Raw genomic sequence first — 17,684 nt, forward strand, 5'->3', positions numbered from 1 at the left:
CCCATAATATACTCCCCCCACCAGTAACATAGATATAGTCAGGAACAGTATGACCACCTGTAAGAAAAACCATTTCGTATGAAACATTTTATGCAATGCAGATCTTTGCGCCAACATTTCCTCTCTTTTCGACAGTTCAGATAATGATGATTCCATCCCCTAACGACCGTCCGCGACGTTCTTGACGCACTTCGTTCTGAGTAGCGATTACCAATTCCCAGGAGTTCCCAGAAATCGATAAAAGAAACCGACCTTGTGTCGATAGCTGCTAAACAGAAGGAAGTACCCGCACGGCCCTACGGCCCACCTGGATGGTAGGTTCTAGCTAAATAATGTTCTTGGCTGTACGAAAAAGGGAAAAAAATACACAATATACAATGTCCACTACGTTCAGGGCAAATGTAGAACCTAAAAACAAAAAAATCTTTTTATTTGTGGCTTGTTCGTGGACGAAGAAAGTACCGGCTACTTCCAAGGCGAGTCTGATCTTCAAACAGTGGATTGGGCGGCAAATGAGTGTTCAATTGTTCAGGCAATTTTTCAGAGTTCTCCAATGGCGATGACAAAGAAATTGTTCGAGGGGTGTCAGTTATGGACTGAGCTTCGCTGAATGGAACAAAGTGTTGTGGAGTGTCTGTTTCACATGAGGAAAAACCTATTCTTATCCAGGTGTCCGACGGCAAAGGAAGCGGGACTTTTTTGGTGTGGGTAGCGTGTACCCAATTTTTGCGTCCCTGCAGTCGAACCGCCGTCCTCGTAGCTAGCTGTACTTGGAACGGTCCCACGAATCTCGGTTCAAGATTCCGTTTTCGTCCGAAGTTTCGGACGAGAAGCCAATCTCCGGGTTGGAGCCGATGACCAGGACCCTCTGTTTGTGATGGCAAAGCCTCAAAGACCTGTTGATGAATCAAACTCAATTTAGCAGTCAGATCATAGAGATAATCAACCAACATAGGATATTCGACTCTATCAAACTCCTTAGGCCTTGGGACTCCCCATACATTGGCAGGACGGCCGAACACAATCTCGTATGGGCTGAGCCCTACTCGAGAGTGTACAGTTGCTCTGGTCGACAGGAGAGCTAGAGGCAGAGCGTCGGGCCATGATAGACCAGTTGTCGCCTGAATTTTGGCCAATTTTAGTTTTAGGGTGCCATTATATCCTTCCACCAAGCCTGCTGATTGTGGATGGTTTGCACTATGGAATTTTTGTATTATCCCTAAGCCACGACACACACTCTTCATCACACTCCCAACAAACTCACTTCCGTTGTCCGACCATACGACCCGAGGCATTCCGTAGCGGGGAAAATACTCTTTGAGCAAAATTTTTGCCGTGGATAAGGCCGGATTATCCTTAAGGGGGTAGGCCTCAATCCATCTAGAGAATGCACACACCACCACCAAAACGAACTTCAAATTATTACATCTCTCCATGTGGATAAAGTCCAACTGAATAACTTCGAAAGGGTACGTAGGAGGGGCAAAATGGCCAGGTGGAGTGGCGGTGCCCTTACCAGGATTGTGCATTAAACACACCATACAATTCTTAACCGCTCTCTCTGCACACTTAGTGATCCCATCATTCTTCCATACATGAGACAACAACTTGCATATACCTTTCGTGTTGATGTGCGCCGTACCATGAGCCATTGTAACGACAGCGAGCACATACGCATCCGGTAACATCCATCTCTGCTTTTCTGACAAATCAACCCAACATCCATTCTCATCCAATCTTCCCGTGCTCTCTTTCCATTTAGTCCTTTCCGTCTCTGTGGCTTCATTCTGTATTCCCTTCACACTCTCAATCGTGTCTTCACACATACCAGTCTCTGTTGGCCATCTCACTGAACTCGTAACATACATCCTGTTCGTCAAATCTTTAGCTGTCTCTTTAGCCGTCTCATCCGCAAACGCATTACCACGACCCACATCATCCGTTACTTTCTGATGTGCACTACATTTAACTACAGCCACCTTTTTAGGCAATGTGAGTGCATCCAAAAGGTCATTTACAAGCTGACCATGCTGAATCTTCGTGCCATGCGACGTGAGGAATCCTCTCTCTCTCCACAGTCGCCCAAAACTATGTGCCACACCAAAAGCATACTGGCTATCTGTAAACACATTCACCCGTTTATCTTTGGACAATACACACGCTCTCGTCAATGCGATCAGCTCAGCAGCCTGAGCCGAATTCTGACTCAATCTTGCGCTTTCCACAATCGTACTCAATGTTACTACAGCATACGCAGTCGTCACATCACCATTCGGTAACTTAAAACAGGAACCATCCACATATAAAGTACCATCGGGATCTGCCAATGGAGTATCTTTTAGGTCAATACGACCCTTAGTTTCCTCTTCAGTTCTGAGATAACAATCATGTAGTGCTTCACCACTTGACTCCGTGGCGATCGGCAGCAATGTTGCTGGATTCAACACATTACACCGTTTTATCCGTATATGACTGGCCAGTAACGTCAACTCATATCCAGACAATCTTGCGCTCGTCAAATGTTGAGTTTTCGTTCGATTCAATAGAGTGTCAACTGCATGCGGAACCATTACCGTAAGCATATTATCCATGACTAGACCTGCGGACTGTCGAATGGACGCCGCAGCTGCCGCTGTTGCCCTCAAACAACTCGGCAAGGCTCTAGCTACTGGGTCTAAAGTCGAAGAAAAATAGGCGCATGGGCGTTGCTTGCCTCTAAAAGGTTGTGCCAGCACACTCAACGCACAACCATCCCTCTCGTGAACGTATAGTGTAAACGGCTTACTGTAGTCAGGAGTACCCAACACAGGAGCCGAACACAACGCATCACGCAATTCAGAAAAACCTTTCTGACACTCTTCAGTCCAAGGCAATGGGGATGAAACATCCTTGCGCGTAAGGGCTATCAATGGTTTCGCCAACAATGAAAAATTTGGAATCCATTGTCTGCAATAGGACGTAATACCTAAAAAGACGCGAACATCTCTTTGGGTTTTTGGCACAGTCATTCGGGAAATCGCTGCGATTCTCTCTGGGGTCAACCTTCTCCCTTCTTTTGACAATAAGTGACCTAGATAGGTAACTTCTTGACAACAATACTGTAGCTTGGAAGGCGATACCTTGTGGTGTAAGTCATGTAGATAGTGCAATAATGATACCGTAGCCGTTTTGCAAATAGCTTCTGTATCAGCTGCCACTAAAAGATCGTCAACGTATTGAATCAAAGCCGCCCTCGTCGGTAAAACAAAGGCATCAAGCTGACCTTTAAGTGCTTGGCTGTAGATTGACGGACTCTCACAGTAGCCCTGTGGAGCGCGTTGTAGCCTAAAACTGCGACCACCTAATGAGAATCCGAATAGGTCTCTGCTTTCCTCTGCAATCGGGATGCTAAAGAAAGCATTCTTTAGATCGATCACCGTGAACCAGGAGGCAGATGCCGGAATCATTGTTAGTAAGGCCGTGATATCGGGAACCACAGGAAATTGTGGAACCACTATTTTATTTACCTCTCTCAAATCTATTACGAAACGATACACAGGAGGTTTAGTTGGGTCAGTTCGTTTCAGAATAGGCAATACAGGGCTATTACACACGTTTCCACGAGTTTCTTCAACAACACCCTTTCCAATTAGATCATGAACAATCGCTAACAGCGCTCGTTCGCCATCAAGAGAGATACGATATTGAGGTAAACGTGGTAATCGCACGTTCGGTTTCAATTGAATCACATAAGGTGGAATGTCTAACAGGCCCACATCATTGGGACCTGTGGCCCATAGGGACGCAGGGAGGGAACTTAATTCCGGTGGGAATTTATCGACCGATAAATACATGGGAGAGATCACTCTCCGCCCTAAGGTAAGCTCTACTCCTTCGGGGGAACAATACAAAGTTGCATACAGTCGTTTCAACAAATCCAGGCCCAAAAGATTCTCACCACAACCTGTAGATAGAATCAGTGGAGCCGTTAGCTCACGAGGTCCAATTATAAGGGGCAAAGGACTAGAGACTGGGTTGCTAACAGGGGCGCCGGAGAATCCAACGGAAACGTTTGTTAAGCCAGACAAAGGTGCGCCAGGGAGTTTCGAATGCATGATGGAACTTTTCGTCGCACCAGTGTCTAACAGAAAAGGCTCAACTACACCCGATGTAGCCACTGCAACGTAAGGCCCACTCTGATCGACCGGAACTGATACTACTCCCTCTCTTTGCCGTTGGCTGTCCTAGTAATGGTCGTTTGCAACAGTCTCATGTTCTATGTAATAATCGTCCACATTATATTGTGCAGATCGAACTGACCCCGTATTTCGCTGGTCAAAGCAATTATTCGCATCCGATTGATTTTGATGGCGATCAATCTGATTTTGGGATGCACCACGACCTCTACCTCGTGATGCCTGTTGAGGACCACCACCACGGTTTCCTCGTGTTGACACACCATTCAAACGGTCCCGTAAGGCAGGACAATCATATTTTATGTGTCCTTCTCTCCTACAATATGCGCACTGATTATACCCAAGTGAAGGTCTATAATCAAAGTTATCAGAGCGCGGCTGCATCCTATCGGGCTGTGCTCGTGGTCGATACTGCTGTTGTGAATCATTTTGGTTTGATCGTGGAGGATATGCTTGCTGCAACAAAACCTTCGTTTTGAGTTCCTTCGTTTTCTTTTCTACACAATCACTTTCTTCCTTTTCCCTATTCTCATAGTATTGGGCCGTTGCTAATATCTGTGCAGTGGTTGAAACCGCCCACGCACTTTCTGAATTCTTCAATTTGTTGCTTAGCTCAGGCAACAAATTCGACACGAACTTGTCAACAAATAACCGCTGGCCTCCCTCAGCGCCCATGTCCTGGCCGCTGTGGTCGACAAACGCTTCCTCAAACCTTGTGAAGAAATCCGAGACACTCTCGTCTTTCTTTTGCTTACAAGCTGATAACTTATCCCAGTACACCTTCATCGCTGGCATGAGAGTTTTCATGAGCGTAATGATTTTCTGAGGCAAATCCAAGATCAGCTGTTCAGGCTTAGCCCCTCCAACTTGTAATGCATCAGCCGCTATCAGTGCAGCCCAATCACCACCTAACTCATTTGCGTGGTTGGCTTGACGAATTTTCGCCCAAACTGGTTGCGGTACAACATTACCGAACAACATGTCGATATCGGCCATGTTCATAACGGAAGCTTCCACCAATTGGGACAGTTCCTTATAATAACCAGCCGGATTCTTACGCGGATCAGGCAAGGATTGCTTCACTTGCAAAACTTCCGATCGTTTCCATGGTAGGTGTATCCACACCCTTTGAAAATGCGGTAGAACCACAGGGTTTGCATTAGGATCACCAGGCACCCAAAGTGGCGGAACCTCTCTCATGGGATACTGACCAGGAGCCGCTTTCCAATTCTCAGTGGTATCATCTAATGACACCCGAGAATGCGCTGTGGATCTGACTGCTAACAAACGTTCCAAGGCACGTCGTACATCTCCACCTACAATCATACCATTCGAAAAGTGACTCTGGAGTTCAATTATATCGGGCGGTACATTATCTACATCATCGTTATACCATTCTTCCCTCAAAAAGTTACACATCTCTTCAAACACGAATCTCTGCGTAGGCTCATTAAACTGAGAAAACGTGTCAAAGACCACACGAGGAGTGTAGTTAGCAGGATGTCTTATCCACCTATGTGCCATGGTTACTAACGTCTCTTTCTCCCTACCACTAGGGATCTGACTCCGCCTCTGAGGAGTTTCAGATAAATCAGACGGGAATAACGGACCAGAAAGTGGTGAATAAAGGGTAGCAACAGAGTTAGGAACACGCTTACGAACAGAAGGAGAAAGAAAAACAGGGGCAACAACACTGGAGGTGAAGGAAGGCATAGTAGGAACGGACAAGGTAGTCGGAGTAGCAGAAACAACAGTCTGCGAAGGCACAGGTACAGGGGCAGTAGGAACAAGGACAGGTGGTGGAACAAACGTAGGGTTAACAACGGGCTGACCCGCAGCCGCTGGAGCAACAAGAGGAGCTACAGGAGGAGCTACAGGAGCAGTAGCACCCTGTACATAAGGAGGTGGTGATTTCATTAAATACGATAACAAGGAATCCTCCTTCGAATCTTCTCCTTTCTTATCCAGACTAGTCGGTAAAACCGGATAACATTTATCTATTTTCATGTGATGCAATCTAGTAGAAATTTCCATTTCCTTTTCTTCTTTTTCCTGTTTACATTCTCGTATAGTTTGCATTATCGGAACGAACCCTTGTTTTTGATCCTTTTTAAGTTGTTTGATTTCTTTCTGCTTGGCCTCTTTACGCCATATCCGAAAGGAATCAAACATAGCTGGCCTAGCTTTCTTTAAAAATAATTTAGCCTCAAGATTGTCTAAAATCGAAAGTTCAAAAGTTCCATGTGGTGGCCATCTAAGGTCACCGTCTTTCTTTGTATAGCGGACCCAGTAATCATTATATATTATAGGACCCACCCCATGTCGACTATAAAGATCATGTATCGGAGTTCCAACTGGAGGTATCGGACACGAGTCCTCCAACCGGGAATCCATTGCGCAACATTTGAAAATACGAAACAAACTACTATGGCTAGGCATCGTGCACACTAACCAAGTATCAAACTTCAAGGATTACCGAAGTAGTTAAACCTCGTGTAAGTCAAAACCCTCGGTTTTTGGCAATTGCAACTGTCAAATAATACTAAGAACCAATACTAAGAACCACAAATGCAATGGAACCATGCAATACAACAGAGCCTTAAGGCTACCACAAAGCTCGGAGAGCTAACAACAAAGCCTGAGGAGGCTACAACAAAGCTCAGTGAGCTATTACAACGAAACCTTAAAAGGCTACAACAAAGCTTTCGAGAAGCTAGAACAACCACTAAGGACTGGGAGCGACCCACAAATACTTAACTTAGAACTACAATGGCGTCACCAGGAAGGCCCGTCTATCGTCTCGCTTGTACGTAAGGTCTGCGCCGGGCGTCGAAGACAGGTCGACAGTCAGGGCATCGGTCCGTCGCAGCCGTCAGGAGGCGGGAATCTTCGCAGGGAAAATCTTCGGGCCACTTATTTTGACAACAGGATCGATGAAGCGGGGTGCACCTTCCCTCGGAGATTTCACACGAAGTTCCTCACGATCATCAGGCTTTGGACCGGTACCGCTGAAGTCGCCCAACGTTGGGCGCCAACTGAAGGACTGGACTTTTAACAGAACCAGCGGTGCCAGGGAACAACACCTATAACCTTCATGGGATACCTGTTTCGGCGCACAACTACAGAGACACGGGACACTTCCTTCGGCGTCAAAGACCAGCATTTATTACTGCAGGGAAACAAGAGTCATTAGAAGTACATAGGCATGTAGGTTCTGCGAGTCTGCTTCGAATTGCATATGTAGGTCGCCCTCTTTTATACAAAAATGTTGCCATTGCACAACGTGCGAAAAAAAGATTACAATTCAGTTCTCACAGTAAACTTCAAAAGGGTCGCTTTCATGTGTTCAGAATCCCGGAACATAATTACAGTAGCAATGCCGGTTCCCAACTGTAAAAGTACATCTTCCCACCATTAGGCATACCCATTAGAGTTGTAAATGACAAAGAAGAAGAGACAAGGGCAGCTGCAAGGAAGTCAGACACGTGTAGAGAAAAGAGTGTGGGGGTAATATCGGAAGCATGATCGTAGGATCAAAGAGTTGGATCCTATCCCCTGCACGGCTGTCACAATAGGCCGGCACGGCCAGATTATCCTCAAGCTGAGCCATCTGCCTCTGCTGTGTCATTCCTCCGGCCATAAAGACGCATGAAAGGAATATGCGTCTTCCGCAAGGCTTGGGAACTAGAGGGTCAGGGAGCGAACAGTTACCTGCTCGCTGACTACGTGAGGGCAAGAAACAAAATGGATGCCGTATCTAAAATGGAACCCGAGGGTTTAGATGAAGAACCCGTAATATTAGGCGAACCCTTACAGGTAGTGTAGCGAAAATGCATACACTTATCGAACTCGCTATTTACGGTTCATAGATACTAAACTCGTCCATATTCGGTAATGCCCAGCACGTTGTAATAATTTTTACGGAACCTCACCTTTTACAGAACATTAAACAGGGTCCCCTATACACCAGGCTCCCTGTCACATCCACACTCAAGTGGGAAATGCATCTTAACCCAACTCTCTAACCTCAATTACCTGTCTCTCAAAAAAGGTATAGTGGCCAAAGAGTGGAAGCATGACATTGTAAAACCGCTGCTAAAAGAAAAACAAACTTGATCCCGCCTCCATGGCAAACTATCATCCGATCTCACTGCTGTCCTTTCTGGAAAAGATTGTGGAGAAACAAGTGAACAGTATCATCTCACGCTTTGTGAAAGATAATGGCATCCTACATCAGATCCAGATTGAATTCTAAACGGTACATAGTACAGAGTCAGTACTACTTGTTGACACCGAAAAATTTAAAAGCATACTATATCAGGGAAGACGCTATTGTGTTACTAGATCTAAGTGCGGCCTTCGATGCGGTAGACCATGAAATCCTTGTCAACAGTCTCAAAGATATTGGGATTAGAGGTACTGCCAATCAATGGGTGGCTTCGTTTCTGAGGAATTGATCCTTTCAGTGCATGGAGGCTGGCATACTGTCAGACACCTTCTCCCCACTTGGAGAGTGCCTCAGGGATCTTCCCTGAGTCCGACCCTTTTTAACATTTATCTGAGCTCATTGGCTCACATAGTACAGGAGTACGGACTCTCCATTGTGTCATATGCCGATGACACACAACTAGTGGTGTCTATAGCAGACATCCTTAATTCCGACCATAAGCAACTAACCCCGTGCCTGGGAAAAATAGGAACATGGATGTCAGACTGTAGCCTTAGGGTTGAATGGGGATGAAACTGAGTTTATGATCTTGGGAAGCCGTTTTAGCCCACGCTCAGAGATCCCTTAGCCAGTAAATTGGGGCTCTCCCTCTATCACTAAAACTTCCATAAAAATTTGGGATGCGGCTCGACCCGAATTTAACCATGGCGAAGCAAGAACAAAAACTTTAAAGTACCTGTTTTGGGATACTTCGGATGATTAGGAAATTTATGAGCGTACTCCCAGAGAACTCAAGAAGGATGGTGGTGCAAGCCTTGGTAGTTTCGAGACTTGACTATGGCAACCTGTTATAACTTGGCTCCCCCCTATACATCACAGACAGGTTACAAGTGGTACAGAATGCAGCAGCTAGACTGCTTCTCAAGATACCCAGGCACCAGTCAGTGAGAGCCTCCTTGAGCGAGCTACAAGGGCTACCAGTTCAGGCCAGGATTAAATTCAAGTCCCTCTGCTTGGCCCACAGAACCATGTATGGGAGAGGCCCTGCCTTGTTACGAACTCTGATCTCCCACTATTCACCACGTCACCATCTCAAATCAGGGTCTAATTTTCCGATGAACACTAGTAGAATCAAGAGATCTAGGCGGGGTGGAAGGTCGTTCACACACCTGGTGCCCAAACTCTGGAACAGTATGGACCCAGAGCCCCGAATAATTGGAGACGAACAGTCCTTTTAAAGGAAACTTAAAACATGGCTGTTCCCCTAACTTTTTACAAGATAGTTTCCTTACCTGTTTCTTTTCAACTCTAGGATGCCCGTGGGTAGCCCTGCACTTTATAAATCCCCAACCCCAAACCCAAATTATTGTTCTTGAATGTGAGAGAGATGGGGAATGCCATAAAATACATAGCTATATTAGGGGGGCCCATATAGTGATTTTAATAGAGACCCATCTCATAGCCTATTTGAGGTGCCCATTTGGGGGGACGATGGTGAGGACAATTATATGCCACCTCTAATTATGCATTCTTGAGAGGCGCACTGTTTTGGATCAGATCGTGAACAGCCTTTTAGGTGGAGCATTCAATTATTGACCCAGAGGGTCACAATGTGATAGTAAAAGGTAAGCTACTCTGTAGGGAGATTACATTGTGCCCTGAACCAGGATCAACTAAAGTATCTTCGGAATCTGTCCATACCCCTCTCGTCTATGGGTACATATGACCTGCTGCTGTTATAGACTTGGATAGGTCAATGCCCCGCTCCATGGCACATTGGCTTCTAAGACAGTAAAGGGGTTCTGGGAGTGGTTGGAACGGACAGAACTAGTAGATATTTGGAGAGTGCAACATGGTCTATCGAGCAACTCTTCCTATTACTCATATCTTCATAGTCTGCACAATAGACTGGATATGTTCGTTTGTACTACCTGCCTGAGTCCCCCTGTGATGCACACTAACTATCTAGGATGCACTTTATCTAACCACAAACCACTTCTGTTGCGCCTCTGCCTGCTTGTTGAACCCACGGTGACCCCCACATGACGATTAACCCTACCTTCCTTGAAGGTGTGTGCTTTAGGGACTCACTATTCTGACCAACTCAGAATATTTTCAGCTCAATCAGGGCACAGCCAGCTTTCCAATGACACCGAAAAAGCCTTTCACTGCTTGGGACAGACTTTAGGGGTGAGAAGAGAACTAATTGGGGAACTCAACACACTGGAGAACAGCCTACATGATCAGAGTACCAAATTATGGACCGCTACATTTACACTTATACAACCTGTTGGAATTGGGGGTCTCTGGTTGGCGCAGTGCAGCACTGGCGACAAGCAGGGACCCTCTCTTCCAAGTCAGGGCAAAGGATTACTCCCAGAAATAACCCCTGCTCACCCTCTAGGTAGTGTGGCGCAAGCAGTCTAGGCTAAACTCTGGAGTACATAGGGTTAAACATTTGCAGTATCACACACAACAATCATCAACCCACCACACAATGACACTAGACTGTATTTTTGTAAAAATATCTTCTTTATATATATTTTAACGCAGGCTTGTAAATACGGTCTTGGTACAAAAAAATGGTTCCAGTTACTTGTTAATAGGCCACAGTTCTTATTCTGCTTCTTCTAGTCTTTCAAAGGTGTTCTTTGGGGCCTTTTGCCCAGTTCCTGCCAAGTATAGTGCGCTTCTGTGTGCTTCCCAGCGCCTCTGTGCACCTCCTGCTTGAAAATCGGGCCCGGCCTGCCAAAGCTCACGCTTCTCGCGTGAGCGGCGAAGGGCACGGCCGGGTCTGCTCTCAGGATGAGTCACAGGCTGTGTGGGACTCGCTGTAGAGGGGGCGCCTGCCACAGGGAATGTCAGGGGGGGCCTCGGGGGCCAGGAGCGGTGCGAGCCTCTCTGAAGAGGGGAGGCTCGTGCCAAGGTGCAGACTGCAGCTGCCGGGCTCCCGGGGCACAGAAGGTCACAGAGGGCGGTGCGAGCTTGGCAGGCAGGATGCTCGCACCGCTGGGGCACACAGTACCTTGATTGATGAGAAGAGGTTCGAGGCGGCAAGGTCAAGGTCGGCTCGGTGTCCTGCGTCGCGGTGTCTTCCTTCCTGTGCCAGTCAGAGCGGCGGCTCGGCTCGGGCTTGAAGGTTGGCGTTGCGGCGTGGGCCGGGCCAAAGAGACAAAGCGTCTCGAGTCCTGGAAAGAGGGGGCGGCGCCCCGGGCAGCAAAGTGAGGCACAAAACAAGCCTTGGCAAAGCACATGGAGTGCTCCTTCTCTCCCCACGCCGCTGCTGCACACGAACGGCGGCGGCTGGGGCTTCAAGGCACTCTCTCCTTCAGGAACAGGCGGGCAAAAGGCAGAGTACGGTCTTGCGGTGCAGTCCGCAGTTAGGCACGCGACAGGCACGGTGCTGGGGCCAGCGAGGCTGGTCCTGGCGATGTCAGCTGGGGCCTGCCAGGAAGCAGATGCGTTGCTCGGCGTGACGGGGGTGCCAAGGGCCTCTCAGAGGGCACAGTGACTCTTTCACAGCACAATCCGCTTTTCCACAGGAGAGTTTACCAGGCAGATGCAGATCTCACGGTAGCTTCTCTTTCCAGGGGGGGGGGTAGCGCCCACTGTTCCTGGGGCGCAGTTCAGGGGGCAAGTTCCACAGCAAGCCCTTGGAGATCTTGGTAAAAGTTTGGCACAAGTTGAATAAAAGCAAAGTCTTTCAGTCTTTCTTCTCCTGCTCTCCTTCAGCAGCAAGGCACCCACCACAGGCCAGTCTCTTGGGGTCAGAGGCAGTACTTCTCCATGCAGCTTCCAGGGTCCTTCTCTTCAGGCAGAGCTTCTTCTTAGCGCAAACAGGATCTAATTTACAAGGAGTAGGGCTCCTACTTTTATACACAGTTTCTTTTGTTCTCACAGGCCAGGGGGGCCTTTGTATAACTGCTCTCAGCCCCTGAGCAATTGTTGTGGGTACTTCTGGTTTCTTCATTCAGTGTGAGGGCAGGCACATCAGCCGCTCCCCAGGGGGGCGGAGCCAGCATTGTGGGGACAGGGGCTGCCAGGAGCACTTTGTTGACAAGCTTCAGTCCTTCCTGGGCCAGGTGCAGGCTGAGTCATCAGTCGCTCCCCAGGGGGGCGGAGCCAGCATTGTGGTGGCAGAGCACAGCCTGATGCATAGTTCAGGGAAACTCCCACCTCCCACTAAGGTGTAATCCTGCCATTCACCACCTGTCATTCCCCAGCCCTGTCACTCACACACACCAGACAGTCAGATCCACATCCAAGCAGAGGCGGGCTGAAATGGTTAGGCAAGCAAATGCTAGCTTTCTAAAAGTAGCATTTGCAAACACAGGATATTAAAATAAACTTTACTAAAAGAAGTATTTTATTATTCTGAGTTCAGGCATACCAAACATTAATTTCTACCATGTTCCCTGAGCCTGCTGGGATTATAGAGGGTAATAATTCCAGCAGCCCATCTGGCCTAAAGGGAACAGATAGCCTTACAATAGTGAAAAACGAATTTGGCAGTAATTCACTATTAGGACATGCCACACACATCAGAGCATGTCCTACCTTACACTTACAATGCACCCTGCCCTTGGACCTACCATGGGGTGACTAATATGAAGTTAAGGGAAGGTTTAGGGGCTGGCAAGTGTGTGCACTTGCCCAGCCAGCATGACAGTACCAGACTGCACGCAGGTTCTGCAATGGCAGACCCTAGACACATTTTAAAAGGCTGCTTATGTGGGTGGCGCAACCAGCGCCGCAGGCCCACTAGCAGTGTTGGCATTCACAAGCCCTGCTGGCACTCTTGGTGCACTTTACTGGGGACTGACAGTAAATCCAATGAACCAATCAGGTATATCAATCACATATACATTTTGCACAGGGAGAGCATATGCACTTTAGCACTGGTCAGCAGTGGTAATGTGCCCAGAGTCATTAAACCAACAAAAACAGGTCAGAGAGAGTATTGGAGGAAGGCAAAAAGTTTAGGGATGACCCTGCCAAGAGGGCCAGGTCCAACACAACCCAGAGATATGAGGGGTAAATATAATAGTGCCCTAGAACAACTAAGATGCCTAGACCTGCGTGAATACCAGGAGAGAGTGCATGAAGAAGGGGGCAGATAGGGTAGTCATGGTTGGTGTACCCTGAAACTAGGGGCTCACCCATCACTCAGATAACGACCGTAAAGGGAACAGTGACTCACTCACCTCAGGCCATAATTACGGCATTTAGTACATATTATGAGATGTTATATGATGAAACACAGCTGCAATTACTGGAGGGCATAAAGAAGTACCTGGTACCCAACACTGAGGAAACTAGACCTCACATTTGCGGGAGGGACTCAGGGAGCTGTTAATGGTACAGGAGATGAGAGACGCCAATAAAGAGATGACAACTTTGAAACCCCAGAACCAGATGGTCTACCAGCAGAGTTTTACTCTGCCTCCATGCAGACCATAGCCCCTAAATCTGAGGCGCTATATTCGGAGGCGCTGAGCAGGGGAAGGCTGCTGGATTCTACTAGAGACGCACTGGTTATCCCTCTCCTGTAAACTAAATCCCCGGTGGTGCGCACATCAGAGTCTCCGTGTCAAACATGTTCTTTAGGTTCTCAGCAAAATACTGGCTATGAGACTCTTACCTCATATGTCACACCTCATTCACCATGGCCAAAATGGATTTATACTGACAAGGTCCACCTCCGGCAACCTAGGTAGGTTTTTCCATGTCATATATCACCTCGATGATGGCCTCTATCCAGAGGCCCTAATGATGTCAGTCGACCTAGAGAAAGCATTCGACTCTGTGAGGTGAGACTTTTTATTCATAGTAAGGGAGAGGAAGGTATTAGGAGACGGATGTATTAGATGGGTATAATCCTGACACAGTCAGCTACGGTCCCTCCACTCGCTCCCTGGCCCTACTTGCGCCTGATTGTGCCCCGATCTCGCCTGGTATCATCTGGAGACTGATATTGCCCTCAGCTCTGCTGCTTGATCTCTGATTGTGCCCCGGATCTCGCCTGAGATCGTATTGCTGTATCTGGTATCGTATTATTGTTGCTTTTCAACTGTTGTGCCTTGCTTGCGCCTGGTTGTGCCCCCGATCCCCCCACTGCATTTTGTACTGTGCCATTTGGTCCTAGCTCCCTGCCGCTGCTCCCCGGCGGCCCCACCCCCGTTCCCTCGAGCTTCCCGGGACATCGCCACCCCGATCCCGCCTCCCAGCTGCTCCTCCCTCCCACTAACAAACAAATAGGTAGTCCCGCGAGCGGAAGCGCTGTGACCATCCTGACCCAGTCAGCTACGGTCGCTCCACTCGCTCTCTGGACCTACTTGCGCCTGATTGTGCCCCCGATCTCGCCTGGTATCATCTGGAGACTGATATTGCCCTCAGCTCTGCTGCTTGATCTCTCATTGTGCCCCCGATCTCGCCTGTGATGGGTATAATCCTGACACAGTCAGCTACGGTCATTCCACTCGCTCCCTGGACCTACTTGCGCCTGATTGTGCCCCCCGATCTCGCCTGGTATCATCTGGAGACTGATATTGCCCTCAGCTCTGCTACTTGATCTCTGATTGTGCCGCGGATCTCGCCTGAGATTGTATTGCTGTATCTGGTATCGTATTATTGTTGCTTTTCAACTGTTGTGCCTTGCTTGCGCCTGGTTGTGCCCCTGATCCCCCCCCCCACTGCATTTTGTACTGTGCCATTTGGTCCTAGCTCCCTGCCGCTGCTCCCCCGCGGCCCCACCGAAGTTCCCTCGAGCTTCCCTGGACATCGCCACCCCGCTCCCGCCTCCCAGCTGCTCCTCCCTCGCTCCGCCCCCTCCACTCTCCACTTATGACAACTGCACTTACGCGCAGCGTTCACTCGCAGCGGACACACCCCATGCTCGCCGAAGGTGCGCCAAAGGTAAGCTCGTCTACGCCCGTCCGCGCCTGGACCGCGCCCAGAGCCATACCACCTAGCCCCCGCAGAAACCACTCCACCCGCCTTACGTACGACACCGCGTCCCTCACTGCACTCAACACCGGCCGACTCTCCGACTGCCACCAAGCCGCCCCAGGACGCACCCACGGACTCTTCACCTGCCTAACCTGCAAGTTCTGCTGCATCAGAACCCACACTGCATCCACAAACGGCAAGCAGAGCTCCAACAACAACCACCTGAAGTGCATCCTGCTCAACACCTGCTCGGTCCACAGACACACCACTGAACTATGGAACCTACTCGATACCACAACTCCGGACGTCGCCTTTCTCACGGAAACATGGATGAACGCTTAATCAGAACGCCTCCGCCCGACTCATCCTGGATGTCCCCCGATGCAGCCACATCTCCAGCCACCTGAGGAACCTGCACTGGCTCCCCGTCGACAAGAGGATCACGTTCCGGCTCCTCACCCACGCACACAAGTCTCTCCATGACCTGGGCCCCAAGTACCTCAGCGACCGCCTGACCTTCTACACGCCCACCCGCCAGCTACGGTCCACCAGCCTCGCCCTCGCAGCCGTACCACGCATCCGAAGAGCCACCGCCGGAGGAAGATCCTTCTCTTACCTGGCTGCCAAGACTTGGAACTCCCTCCCCATCCACCTTCGGCTGACCCAGGACCATCTCGCCTTCAGGAAACAACTCAAGACCTGGCTGTTCGAGCAGTAGCATACCCCTCCCCCCAAGCGCCTTGAGACCCTCCCGGGTGAGTAGTGCGCTATACAAATGGCATGATTGATTGATTGATTGATCAGCGCCCGACATCGCCATAGCCATCCCGGACGGATACAAGATCATCCGAAAAGACCGCATCAACAAAACTGGAGGAGGTATCGCCATCGTTCACAAAAACACCATCCAACACCTTCTTAGCCACTGAACACCTCCACTTCCAAATACAAACCAACCCCAAGACCACACTCAGAGGCACCCTCATTTTCAGACCCCCAGGACCCCGCACACAATTCAGCGAAGACATCGCTGACTTCGTCAGCCCGCACACCCTCCCCTCCGAGGACTATATTGTTCTAGGTGACCTCAACTTCCATCTGGAGAATAACAACGACAGCAACACCACCACCCTGCTGGACAACCTCACCAATCTCGGACTCAATCAATTGGTGAACACCCCCACCCACTACGCCGGACACACACTCGACCCAATCTTCACCTCCAGCAAGCACATCTCCTTCAATCACGCCACGGGACTCCACTGGACTGACCACAGCTGCGTCCACTTCAGCTTCAGAAAGACCACGACCCACCACCACCCGCAACAAGTTCCCCGAAGATACTGGAACAAAATTAGCACCGACCAGCTCACCACATCTCTAAACCAAAACCCTCCCGCCAGATCATCGGACCCAAACCAAGCAGCCATCAATCTCACACAATGGATCACCCACTGCGCTGACGAACTAGCACCCTACCAACAAGCCAGGAAGCAAAAAAGCCCCTTGGTTCAACAACGACCTCAAGAACTCCAAAAAGAACTCCCACACCCTCGAGAAAGCATGGCGAGAAACCCAACCCCAAACAACATGACCGCCCTCAAGATCGCCACCCGCAAACACCACCAGCTGATCCGCACCACCAAAAAATCAGCATTCAAGGAGCGACTAGACAACAACGCCCACAACAGCAAAGAACTCTTCAGCTTTGTCAAAGAGCTCATCAACCCCAACGCCGGCAACAACGACATCACTCCCTCTCAAGACCTCTGCGACTCTCTTGCCTCATTCTTCCACAGCAAGATCGCTGATATACATAACAGCTTCGGCGACCTGACCACTCCCCCAACCACAGAACAGAAGCCCCCCACCACCACCCTCCGCGCCTGGACCCCGATCAGCACCGAAGATACCATCCGCACGATGAACTCCATCCACTCCGGATCGCCAACCGTCCCATGCACCCCATAACATCTTCAACAAGGCCGACTCCATCATCGCCCCCCAACTCCGGGACATCATCAACTGCTCCTTCAACACTGCCACCTTCCTGGAAAGCTGGAAACATGCCGAACTTAGTGCCCTCCTGAAGAAACCTACAGCGGACCCCACCAAGCTTGAGAACTACCGTCCCATCTCGCCCCTCCCATTCCCCGCCAAAGTCATAGAGAAGACCGTCAACAGTCAGCTCGCCGCCTTCCTTGAATCTAACAATGCCCTAGACCCCTCACAATCCGGTTTCCGAGCCAACCACAGTACCGAGACCGCCCTCATTGCAGCCACAGACAACATCCGGACACTGCTCGACAACGGGGAAACAGTGGCCCTCATCCTCCTGCACCTCTCCGCAGCGTTCGACACAGTCTGCCACCGCACCCTTGTACAACGCCTCA

Source organism: Lissotriton helveticus, chromosome 3_2 (genome assembly GCF_964261635.1).
Source record: "Lissotriton helveticus chromosome 3_2, aLisHel1.1, whole genome shotgun sequence".
Classification (NCBI taxonomy): Eukaryota; Metazoa; Chordata; class Amphibia; order Caudata; family Salamandridae; genus Lissotriton; species Lissotriton helveticus.